We start from the raw sequence: 13,013 nt of genomic DNA, 5'->3' as shown, positions 1-13,013 counted from the left end.
AGACCCCTCTAGGTGTTCTTAGAGTCTAGTCCTCCTATTTTTGATGGTAAAGGGGGCTCCTCCTTCCCCCATGTGAGGCAAATAAACCCACCTGATGTTACGGGCCCCTAATTTGCCTCTAGATTTTAAAAGGGGTTATCTGGGGAGCTGAAAAGATATTTCCACCATTACCAGCATCTCACTTCCAGTTCGGACTCATCTCATTCCAACATCTTCTGACCTGGCAAAGGTCTGAGACAGTAGATCAGGTACTATGGTGTGATCGCCAAATGTGGGTGAAACTCACCTCCAGCAGTGGTCAATGTACGCGCAATGTTGTGATGACATCGGCAACATTGTTTGTACATTGGCCGCCACTGGTTTCACCCACATGCAACAATCGCAACAAAGTACCTGCCCCACTGTCTCAGGCCGCCTCCGTTTTGCTAGGTAAGAAGATGATGGTGTGAGAGGAGACCAAACCAGAAGTGAGACGCCGGCGAGGAAGGAAATGCCTTTTTAGTTACTTAGATAACCCCTTTAAGGGCACCTCCTCCAGAGCCCTCTAGGTGTTGTGAGTGTCTACTCCTCCTATCTCTGATGGTAAAAGGGGGCTCCTCCTCCCCCATGTGTGGTAAATATATCCTCCGGATGTTATGGGCGCCCCATTTACCACTTGATGTTAAAAGGGGTTATCTGGGGAGCTGAAAAGATATTTCCTTTCCACCATTACCAGCATCTCACTTCCAGTTGGGACTCATCTCATCCCAACATCTTCTGACCTGGCAAAGGTCTGAGACAGTAGATCAGGTACTATGGTGTGATCACCACATGTGGGTGAAACTCGCCGCCACTGGTTTCACCCGCATGCGACAATCACAACAAAGTACCTGCCCCACTGTCTCAGGCCGCCTCCGTTTTGCCAGATAAGAAGATGATGGTGTGAGAGGAGACGAAACCAGAAATGAGACACCGGCGAGGAAGGAAATGCCTTTTTAGTTACCTAGATAACCCCTTTAAGGGCACCTCCTCCAGACCCCTCTAGGTGTTGTGAGTGTCTACTCCTCCTATCTCTGATGGTAAAAGGGGGCTCCTCTTCCCCCATGTGTGGTAAATGTATCCTCCGGATGTTATGGGCGTCCCATTTACCACTTGATATTGCGGACGCCTCCTCCTCCAGACAGCTCCAGATGGTCGGGTGTCTTCTCCTCACTCTGGCGGCGCTGTGTTACCTAGATAGGATATATAACAAGCAATGTGTTAATAATGACAGGTTACATATATAGGCTCCATATGAATATACAGTCAGAATAAAAGTGATCTGAGGTGTGAGGGGATTTTGGGTACTCACCTTTACTCCTCCTTGGTGGCGCAGCAGCAGCAGAACAGCGCCCGCAGTCTATAAGGGAAGGAGAAAAACCAGCATGACTTTCCTGAGATCAGACCCGTCAGCAGTGATGGGGAATAGACATTACACTGGAGAGAGGGGACTCAGTGCTATCCTAGTGGGTGAGATACAGGCGGCACCATGTCACTTGTATGTCTGTATTATGTACATGAGGCCTTTCGTGGTTATTATATGTGACTGATAATATAATATATAGTGATGACATGAGGATATACAGTGCAGCAATAGAGGTGTGTTATCATGTAAATGTATCATCCCATATATTTACCTGGATAAGATGGATCTCCTCCTGCTGCTGCTTCTGCCGAGGAGAAACGACCAAGAAATGGAGGGAAATCAATGGTTAGTGTAAGGAAACCAGAATTTCTGAGCACATTATATAGAAACAATGCTCTTTTACCAGCTCTATTCACACCTGCAGTAATATACTATTCACCATTACCCACAATAGAAATTAGATCCCCACCTCCAAATAGAGCGCCCCCGTCCTCTCTCTATATACAGCATGATAAATAACAATTCCTTGCTTCACAATGTTATAGGTTTTGTTTCATTACCTGGGGATCTCCACTGGCCGTCCCTTCGTCCTCCTCGTCCTCCCTCTTCTTCTCTGTGTATAGAACGTAAACCATCTCATATATAAATATATTGTTATATTACACATTAAATATTTTATTGTAAAGAAGGTGATTGCAATAGTAATGTAGTGAGCTGTACACTGCTCTATACAATGACCATATAGTACTGTATATTGCAGGTACAGCCAGCTAAAGTATAAAGTGTATGGGGACCTTAACAACTAAGTCCCAGTGTCAGCAGTTTGTAATGTGAATAAATGCTGTTAAAATAAATAGAAAAATATGATTCTATGTCTAACTAGAGCGCCCCCTATCCTGCCCTCCCACTGCTCTTCTCTCTATACAGGATGGGAAAAAAATAAACGTGTATTCACAATACTATAAGCTTTGAGCCCTCACCTGGGGATGTCGTCAGCCACGTCCTCTTCCTCGTCGACGTTGATTTCACTGTGTAGAGAACATACACCAGCTTGCATATATATATATATATATATATATATATATATATATATATATATACACACACACATTCTATCTTCCTGTCGCTCCTCTCTCTATACAATATAGTAAAAAAAAAAAAAAAACTTGTATTCACAATACTATAAGCTTTGAGCCCTCACCTGGGGATGTCCGCAGCCGCGCCATCTTCCTCGTCGTCGTCGATTTCACTGTGAACATACACCAGCTTGTATATATATATATATATATATATATATATATATACTATATATACACACACACACACACACACACACATATACACATCATGTCTTCCTGACGCTCCTCTCTCTATACAGGATGGTAAAATAAATAAACATGTATTCACAATGCAATAAGCTTTGAGCCCTCACCTGGAAAAGTCTGCAGCCTCGTCCGCCTCCTCCTCTTCGTCAGTCTCACTGTATATAGAACATAAACCAGCTTGTGTATATAAATATATATAGACATTTATTAAGACCAGAGTAAATCCAGCAGGATCTGTACCTACCACAAGGCAGCTGCAGAGATCTACAAGTGCTCCGCAGCAGGTACAGAAATCTACAAGTGCTCCGCAGCAGGTGCAGAAATCTACAAGTGCTCCGCAGCAGGTATAGAAATCTACAAGTGCTCCGCAGCAGGTGCAGAAATCTACAAGTGCTCCGCAGCAGGTGCAGAAATCTACAAGTGCTCCGCAGCAGGTGCAGAAATCTACAAGTGCTCCGCAGCAGGTGCAGAAATCTACAAGTGCTCCGCAGCAGGTATAGAAATCTACAAGTGCTCCGCAGCAGGTGCAGAAATCTACAAGTGCTCCGCAGCAGGTGCAGAAATCTACAAGTGCTCCGCAGCAGGTATAGAAATCTACAAGTGCTCCGCAGCAGGTGCAGAAATCTACAAGTGCTCCGCAGCAGGTATAGAAATCTACAAGTGCTCCGCAGCAGGTGCAGAAATCTACAAGTGCTCCGCAGCAGGTGTAGGTTTCTGCCCTGATTTTTCCCTGTTTTTCGGCATAAACCAGGATAAATTAGTAGCAGATGGAGGCCACAGCTTTTTGTGCCCCTTTCTCAATGTGCTCAGGGCTGCACATATATAAATCTGCCCCATAGTGTTTGGAGATATGTGAATATACATATGTGAGTTTTTGGTGGGGAACACAGATATAAATGGACTCATATTGTCATATCATGTAGATGGATGATTATATCTCTGCTGCTTCTTCATACTTACACGATGGTCTCCAGGCTCGGGATCCAACCGTGAAGCGGGTAGTTGTCGTCTCTGTAACAGAGAACATAGGGTTGGTTAGGAGGATTGGTACTTGGTCCCATTTAAAACTTTCAGAAAATGTTATTTATTGTGATATCTCAATAAGAACATGAAATCCATCAGGATATTTATTAACCCCTTGTCATCACTGCCAGTTTTCCCCTTAAAGTGACACTGTCACCCCCTTTGTGCATTCTGACATCTCTACACAGGTGTAAAGGGTAAATTTAGCGGTTTTCATACCTTATTTTATATCATACGTCATGGTGCTTGTTCAAGTAAAAAGTGTCCTTTTATCAACTGCAGATTGTGTTAAGAGGGCGTGGCCTTGTGGCATAAGCGCCACTTAGTCCCGCCCATAATGCCACAGTTGGCCCCGCCCCCTCGTTGGCTATTGGAACAGGCTGGCCGAAGGTCTAGACCCCACCCCCTTTACGTACGTCGGCCAACCAATAGGCGTCAAGGAGGTGGGGCCAACAGTGTTGTTGTGGGCGGGGCTAAGTGGCGCTAATGCTGCAAGGCCACGCCCACTTAATACTATCTGCAGTTGATAAAAGGACACTTTTTACTTGAACAAGCACCATGACATATGATATGAAATAAGGTATGAAAAACGCTAAATTTACCCTTTACACCTGTGTAGAGATGTCAAAATGCACAAGGGGGTGACAGTGTCACTTAAGGGGATGTGCACATTGAGGAATAGGCGAGGAATTAAAGCGGGATCCGCTCTTAGGGTGTGTTCACTCTTCAGAATCTGCACGGATAAACTCCAGTGGATTCCGCCGCTCGCCCCTGCTCGCACACGTTTGCCTCTCCACCTGTCCCATTCTATGGTCGGGCGGATTCCGACATCTGCCCAAAGAATTGACATGCCAATACTTTGGGCGGATGGCGGAATCCCCCCGACCATAGAATGGAGTCAATGGAACAGGAGGAGATGCGGGCAGTGGAATCCATGGCAGGTTATCCGTGCGGATTCCATAATGTGAGCACACCCTAAATTTCCGCTTGAAATTCTTCCCATAAAATTTGAATAGAGCAATTCCATTGTGTTCAATGGTATTTCTGCTCTGTTGTTCACACAGCAGAATTTTCTGCCGCGGATCCGCCTTCCGACAAAGAATTGACTTGTCAATTTCTTGGGCCGATTCCAGCAGGAGAATCCTATAGAAGTCAATGGGGTTTGAATTCCGCTTGAATTCTGCTCCTATTCTGCCAGAGCTGAATAGATGAATTTCAAGCAGAAAACTTTCCTCTTCAATTCCTCACTGGTAACCCGTCTCGGATTAGGCCACTCGCACTGGAACACATCTCCACCCATGCCATAGACTCTGTTCTATGGTCGGTCAGATTCCGCCATCCACCCGAAGAATTGACAAGTCAATTCTTTGGGTGGACGGCGGAATCCGTCCGACCATAAAATGGAGTCTATGGCAAGGGCAGAAATGTGTGCGAGCGGGGGCGAAAACTATTGTAAAAATAATTTATTAGATTTTTTTGCTGTTTTCGTGTAGTGTAATTACCTGAATATCCACGGGGCGTCCATCACGGCCATCTTCCACCTATTACATAATAATAAAATAATAATTGCATATTATAAAGGGGATATTAGTCTGTCCTCCAAGTGCTGCATGTTGGGGGAAGTTTTATAGAAACATGTACTTTGGAAATCCACTGGCCCAGATTTATTAGACCAGATGATCTGACTATAAATGCGCTGTTAGCACTGGGGATTTGGGTTGGAATATTTTTGTGACAATTTTGCACAAAATCTATGCAAAAAAAAAACTCTGTATAAAGTACAGTATGTTAGTTCACCTTAAAAAAAGTCCTTCTTACTTTTTTATATTAAATCAAAGGACATTTTTTAAAATACCCAAGGGGATGTTGCTAGGCATCAGATCCCTCCTGTGTACCTGTAGGTGTCTTAAAGGTGTGGCTTAACCTGTAAGGTGCCACTGCTTTCCTAGCTGCAATCAGCATTTAGACGGTACAATATATCGTACTAAAATTCGTTTTGTGATCGTTTTAAGATCGCTTTAGCCGGCCAAAGGCCCGCCTGCAGCCCTCCCGTCTGCAGCCCGGCCCGCCCACAGCCCGGCCCGCCCACAGCCCGGCCCCCGCTCCTCCGCAGCCTGAAATTCCCGGCTCCCCTCTTTAGCCAATCAATGCACTGAAGAGGGGAGGCAGGAATTTTGAACACCCGCTACGCCGAGCAGGTAAGGTATGCTCGTGGCGGGGGTGGCGATCGAGCCGGCGCAGGGGGCTGTAGGATGCGTGGCCGGGCTGAATTTGACTGTTATCGCGCAAATTCGCGCGATAATCGTTACGTGTAAACGCAGCATAATAGTGCGTTTACACAGACAAATTTAGCTGACAGATCTTTGAAGCCAAAACCAGGAACAGACTATAAACAGGGATCAGGTCATAAAGGAAAGACTGGGATCTATCCCCTTTTCAAATCCATTCCTGGCCTTGGCTTCCAAAATCTGTCAGATAAATCTTTCTATGTAAACGCACCCTTAGTTCAGACAAATCGCCATGTTACACGGCCTGATTGACAATGTAAAATGAGCACCAATCTGCTAGATCGACGCTCATTTACTGAGCCTATTACACAGCTCAATAATCGTGCAGCATGGACTGTATATATATATTGTTGTTAGCGATGTCCGTGTAGCCCTTGCCTTTAGTGTAAAATAATAAAGTATATACATACCTGCCACGTTCCCAATGCTTCTAACCAGTCCCAGTATCTTCCTGGCTGCTGCTGCCGGGATGATACCGAGGAGCAGGCAGAAGCACCGGAGAGTGTGGCAGGTATCTATATACTTTATTATTTTCTTTACACAGTCATCAGCCATCAGCCGCACATCACTATTACATGTAGAGATATGCAGATATGGAGACAGGAGTTCTGGGGAAGAAAGCTTGGAGTAATTTGGTAATGGTAAAGACCTTAGGGCCCTATTCCACTGGACGATTATCGTTTAGATTATCTTTAAATCGTTCGAATCTAAACAATAATCGTTTGGTTGAAATGCAGTTAACGATTAACGACTGAACGAGAAATCGTTGATCGCTTTATAAGACCTGGACCTATTTTTATCATTGCTCGTTTGCAAAACGTTCGCAAATCGTTCGCATTGAATAAGACATAAGTAACGATTATCGTTCCATGGAAATGAGTGAACGTTTTCAGGTCTTTCGCAATAGCGGTCGTTTGAGATCGTTAATCGTTAACGATTATGCAAACGATAATCGGCCGGTGGAATAGGGCCCTTAGTTAGAACGTGGGAGTGGGTAAAAAAATCTCTAAATAATCAGGGAGTAATGGAATTTGCCCCATTATGGTTATATGATGAGTTAGGAGAAGTTAGGAAATTGGGAGTAGTACAAGTATTGGATGGGGTGGGGGTGAGAACAGAGATATAATGGACGGAAACATCATAAAGAGTTGGGACAGTCTAAAAGCAGAATACAAGATAGAGGAAAGACACTGGTTCTCTTATGTTAGATGCAGAAACAGCGTTAGTTGCAAGTCAGAATAATAGTAAGTTGCAAGGATGTAGCCCCAGCCACATTAGTTACAAAATTAAGGAGTGGATCAATTAAAAAGAAAGAGATCACAACAATATACTCGCACCTTATAATGGAACAACATATAGGACTAAAAGTAAGGATAAATGGGAGGGAGTAATCGGGAGGATAGATGAAGATAGGTGGGAGAAAGTGTTGAGAAGTATTAAGGAAGTGTCAAGAGTGGGTAACTATAGAATAATTCACTTCAACTGTCTCTGCTTTATATTTATTGGAATTCTTATCAAAAACCTCCCTTTCCTTATTAGCAGAAAAATGCTGGAGCCGGATGAGATGTGAAAGTCACCGCCATCAATGCTTTTGTCTACTTGGTGTTTTCCGTCACTTTGGGACCTTGGTGTGTGCTCTAGGTATGGCGTCTTTTCTTTATATATGTGTTGTGTGTTTTGTTACGTTTTTTGTTTTTTACTTTACAGTTCATGTGATTGAGGTTGGTTTCACACACGACAGTTTTTTTGGAAATCTGCCGCTGTAATTATTGAGCCAAAGCCAGGAGTGGATCCGGCAGGTAGGAGACATATAAGCGCTTCCTTTATTGTACCCATTACTTTGAATCCACTTCTGGTTTTGGCTCAAAAACTGCAATGGCAGCTTTACAAAGAACTGGCATGTGTAAATCCAGCCTCAAAGGGAAACCAATGAATCACATGATCTGCTATGGGGGAAAAAACCACAAAAATCAGACACAAGAAAAACACTTTATTTAAACAAAATGCGGCAAGGTTTGCTAGAAAACAATACAAGTAATGTAACATGAAAAAAAGAGAAAAAAATTCAAATCAAACTGGTGACTGAAAATGCCAAGAGGTTTGTAATCTATGAAAAAATCTCAACTCTGCCATTACTTATCAGCTGCTGTATGTCCTGCATGATGTGGTGTTTGCTTACTAGTCTGGAGAGCAGGAGAGGTTTTGTATGGGGATTTCCTGCTGCTCTGGACAGTTCATGACATGGACAGAGGTGGCAGCAGAGAGCACTGTGTCAGACTGGAAAGAATACACCACTTCCTGCAGAACATAAAGCAGCTGATAAGTACCGGAAGAGTTGAGATTTTTAAGTAAATTACAAATCTCTGGCACTCTGTAGCACCTGTTGATTTGAAAGATTCCTTTTTTTTTTTTTTTTTTTTGCTGAATCGCCCCTTTTAAAAAAGAAAGCTCCAAATGCTGTTTTCATAGGTTTGTTTTTTAATACCAGATCCCCCTGCAAACTTGTCTGTGTGACTGATTATATTACTATACTATATGTTACTGTGAGATACTTACTCCAAATGCTCCAGACGTTCATCGATGTCGTCGCTGCTGTTGGTGATAGAATAGGGAAGATGGTGAGAACCAAACACACATTAGAGACATCAGTTTTCTGGCCAATAAGAAAAGGATAGTTCAGCAAACATTTTTTTTTCTTTCAAATCAGCTGGTGCCAGAAAAGTGCCAGAGATTTGTAATTTACTTCCATTAAAAAATCCCAAGTCCTCCATTACTTCTCAGCTGCTGCATGTCCTGCAGGAAGTGGTATTCTTTCCAGTCTGAACAGCAGGAAAGGTTTTCTATGGGGATCTGCTACTGCTCTGGGCAGTTCCTGTCCCAGACAGAGGTGGGAGCAGGGAGCAACTGTGTCAGACTGTAAAGAATACACCACTTCCGGCAGGACATACAGCAGCTGATAAGTATTGGAGATTTTTTTTTTAATAGAAGTAAATTACAAAGTAAATTACAAATCTCTGGCACTTTCTGGCAACAGTTGATTTGAAAGAATTTTTTGGCTGAATTACCCCTTTAAAAAAATAAAAAAATCTCCTTACACTAATTTTCATAGGCTTGTTTTTTAAGACGAGGCTATGAGATACTTACTCCCAATCGTCCGAATCCTCCGCGATGTCGCTGATGTCGCTCCTGTTAGTGATAGAATAGAGAAGATAGTGAAAACCTAACACACATTAGAGACATCAGTGATGATCGGGGTCTATAGGGGAGGAATTATAGGGTCACACAAGTTTTACACTTTTTAGTTTTACATTAACCAAATGCTACAAATTTTGCTAGAAAAAATACAACTAATGTAAAATTAAAGGGATAGTTCAGCAAAAAGTTTTTCTTTCAAAACAGCTGGTGCCAGAAAGTGCCAGAGATTTGTAATTTACTTCCATTAAAGAATCTCAAGTCCCCCATTACTTCTCAGCTGCTGTATGTCCTGCAGGAAGTGGTATTCTTTCTATTGTGGAAAGCAGGAGAGGTTTTCTATGGGGATTTGCTACTGCTCTGGGCAGTTCCTGTCCCAGACTTAGATGTCAGAGAGCAACAGACTGGAAAGAATACACCATTTCCTGCAGAACCTACAGCTGCTGAGAAGTACTGGAATTTTTTTAATATATGTGAATTACAAATCTTTGGCACTTCTGGCTACAGCTAATTTGAAATAATTTTTTTTGCTGAATTACCCCTTTAAAAAAAACTCCTAACACTGTAATTTCCATAGGCTTGTTGTTTAAGACGAGACTATGAGATACTTACTCCCAATCCTCATGTGTCCTCCTCGGTGTCGTCCTCGTTCCTGTAAGTGATAGAATAGAGAAGATAGTGAAAACCAGACACACATTAGAGACATCAGTTTTCTGGCAGAACGTCATTAATAAGAGACAATAATGATATTTAGAGACATCCTCACGATGATCGGAGTCTATAGGGGAAGATGCAGTAAAAATAAATAGAAAATAGGATTCTATGTCTAACTAGAGCGCCCCCTATCCTGTCCTCCCCACAGCTCCTCTCTCTATACAGGATGGTTAAGAATAACATGTATTCAAATACTATAAGGTTTGAGCCCTCACCAGGGGATGTCCGCAGCCTCGTTCCTCTTCCTCCTCTTCGTCAGTCTCACTGTATATAGATCAGAAACCAGCTCGTGTGTTAAATCTGCCCCATAGTGTTTGGGGATATGTGAATATACATATGTGAGTATTTGGTGGGGAACACAGATATAAATGGACTCATATTGTCATATCATGTAGATGGATGATTATATCTCTGCTGCTTCTTCATACTTACACGATGGTCTCCAGGCTCGGGATCCAACTGTAGAGCGGGTACTTGTCGTCTCTGTAACAGAGAACATAGGGTTGGTTAGGAGGATTGGTACTTGGTCCCATTTGAAACTATCAGAAAATGTTATTTATTGTGACATCCTCAATAAGAACATGAAATCCATCAGGATATTTATTAACCCCTTGTCATCACTGCCAGTTTTCCCCTTGAGGAATAGGCCAGGAATTTGAAGGAGGATCTGCTCTTAGGGTGTGTTCACACTTCAGAATCTGCACGGATAATCCCCAGTGTATTCCGCCGCTCGCCCCTGCTCGCCCCTGTGTGCCTCTCCACCTGTCCCATAGACTCCATTCTATAATCGGGCGGATTCCGACATCTGCCCAAAGAATTGACATGTCAATTCTTTGTGCGGATGGCGGAATCCCCCGACCATAGAATGGAGTCAATGGAAACAGGAGGAGATGCGAGCAGTGGAATCCATGGCAGGTTATCCGTGCAGATTCCATAATGTGAACACACCCTAAATTTCGCGTGAAATTCTTCCCATAAATTATGAATAGAGCAATTTTCTATTGTGTTCAATGGGGATTTCCGCTCTGTTATTCACACAGCAGAATTTTCCATCAGAAATTTTCTGCACACGGATCCGCCATCCGACAAAGAATTGACATGTAAATTTTTTGGGCTGATTCCTCCAGGGGAATCCTATAGAAGTCAATGGGGTTTGAATTCTGCTCCTATTCTGCCAGAGCTGAATAGAGGAATTTCAAGCAGAAAACTTTCCTCTTCAATTACTTACTAGTAACCCGCCTCGGATTAGGCCACACGCGCTGGACCACATCTCCACCCGTGCCATAGACTCCGTTCTAGTGACAAGTCAATTCTTTGGGTGGGTGGGCGGAATCTGACCGGCCATAGAACGGAGTCTATGGAACGGGCAGAGATTTGTGCGAGCGGGAGCAAAAGCTATTGTAAAAATGATTTATTTGATTTTTTTCTGCTGTTTTAATGTAGTGTAATTACCTGAAAATCCACGGGGCGTCCATCACGGCCATCTTCCACCTATTACATAATAATAAAAAATAATTGCATATTATAAAGGGGATATTAGTCTGTCCTCCAAGTGCTGCATATTGGGGGAGGTTTTATAGAAACATGTACATTGGAAATCCACTGGCCCAGATTTATTAGACCAGATGATGGGACTATAAATGCGCTGTTAGCACTGGGGATTTGGGATGAGATGTGAAAGTCACCACAATCAGTGATTTTGTCTTCTTGGTGGTTTCCGTCACTTTGGGACCTTGGTGTGTGCTCTAGGTATGGCGTCTATTCTTTACATAGTGTGCTGTCTGTTTTGTTAAAGGGGTACTCCAGTGGGGGGGGGCACTTTTCTACTGGGACCGGGGCAGGAGGTGGCCGAGGAAAAAGCCGTCCACTCACCTCCCCGGTTACAGCGGCAGGTCCCGCATCGCGGTGCTCCGGTGCCGATTCCCAGCCGCTTCCCGAGACGTGACTTCTCAGGTCCGCTCAGCCACTCAGTGAAGGAGGCGGGATCTGAGCGGACTTGAAACGGATCCCGCCTCCTTCACTTCAAATGGATGGATGACATTTATATTTTTGTATATTTATTTTTGATTGTTGATATGCAATGACATTCGTTGTAAAGAAAAAAAAAAAGTTTTTGTTTTTTCACTTTACAGTTCATGTGATTGAGGTTGGTTTCACACAAGACAGTTTTTTTGGAAATCTGCCACTGGAATTTTTGAGCCAAAGCCAGGAGTGGATCCGGCAGGTAGGAGACATATAAGCGCTTCCTTTGTTGTACCCATTACTTTGAATCCATTGAACCCATTACTTTGAAAATCTTAAGTCTTCCATTACTTATCAGCTGCTGCATGTCCTGCATGATGTGGTGTATTCTTTCCAGTCTGGAGAGTAGAAGGGGTTTTCTATGGGGATTTGCTGCTGCTCTGGACAGTTCATGACATGGACAGAGGTGGTAGCAGAGAGCACTGTGTCAGACTGGAAAGAATACACCACTTCCTGCAGGACGTGCAGCAGCTGATAAGTACTGGAAGAGTTGAGATTTTTAAGTAAATGACAAATCTCTGGCACTCAAAAATGCAGAAAGCTCCAAATGCTGTTTTTCAAAGTTTTGTTTTTTAATACGTGATCCCCTGCAAACATGTCTGTGACTGATTATATTACTATACTATATGTTACTGTGAGATACTTACTCCAAATGCTCCAGACGTTCATCGATGTCGTCGCTGCTGTTGGTGATAGAATAGGGAAGATGGTGAGAACCAAACACACGTTGGAGACATCAGTTTTCTGGCCAATAAGAAAAGGATAGTTCAGCAAACATTTTTTTTTTCTTTCAAATCAGCTGGTGCCAGAAAAGTGCCAGAGATTTAGAGATTTGTAATTTACTTCCATTAAAAAATCCCAAGTCATCCATTACTTATCAGCTGCTGAATGTCCTGCAGGAAGTGGTATTCTTTCCAGTCTGGAAAGCAGGAAAGGTTTTTCTATGGGGATTGCTACAGTGCAGTTCCTGTCCCAGACTTAGATGGCAGCATAGAGCAACTGTGTCAGACTGGAAAGAATACACCACATCATGCAGGACATATAGCAGCTGATAAGTATTGGAGA

The 13,013-nt window shown here is 43.2% G+C and overlaps 3 long non-coding RNA genes across 3 annotated transcripts; all 3 read right to left on the bottom strand.

Annotated features, from left to right (window-relative positions):
- Nucleotides 1-1,144: 1,144 nt before the first annotated feature.
- On the bottom strand, nucleotides 1,145-1,729 carry LOC138779364 (uncharacterized). Its single transcript, XR_011361094.1, has 3 exons — nucleotides 1,656-1,729; nucleotides 1,331-1,378; nucleotides 1,145-1,211 (listed from the first exon to the last, which is right to left on the bottom strand). It is a non-coding gene; the product is annotated as an uncharacterized lncRNA (long non-coding RNA).
- Nucleotides 1,730-2,585: 856 nt separating this feature from the next.
- On the bottom strand, nucleotides 2,586-9,215 carry LOC138779365 (uncharacterized). Its single transcript, XR_011361095.1, has 6 exons — nucleotides 9,165-9,215; nucleotides 8,577-8,612; nucleotides 5,235-5,273; nucleotides 3,670-3,720; nucleotides 2,817-2,864; nucleotides 2,586-2,633 (listed from the first exon to the last, which is right to left on the bottom strand). It is a non-coding gene; the product is annotated as an uncharacterized lncRNA (long non-coding RNA).
- A 947-nt stretch (nucleotides 9,216-10,162) lies between these two features.
- On the bottom strand, nucleotides 10,163-12,631 carry LOC138779363 (uncharacterized). Its single transcript, XR_011361093.1, has 4 exons — nucleotides 12,596-12,631; nucleotides 11,379-11,417; nucleotides 10,359-10,409; nucleotides 10,163-10,190 (listed from the first exon to the last, which is right to left on the bottom strand). It is a non-coding gene; the product is annotated as an uncharacterized lncRNA (long non-coding RNA).
- Nucleotides 12,632-13,013: the final 382 nt, after the last annotated feature.

This window comes from Dendropsophus ebraccatus, unplaced genomic scaffold (assembly GCF_027789765.1).
Source record: "Dendropsophus ebraccatus isolate aDenEbr1 unplaced genomic scaffold, aDenEbr1.pat pat_scaffold_711_ctg1, whole genome shotgun sequence".
Lineage (NCBI taxonomy): Eukaryota > Metazoa > Chordata > Amphibia > Anura > Hylidae > Dendropsophus > Dendropsophus ebraccatus.
This window is presented reverse-complemented; position numbering and strand designations above follow the sequence as displayed.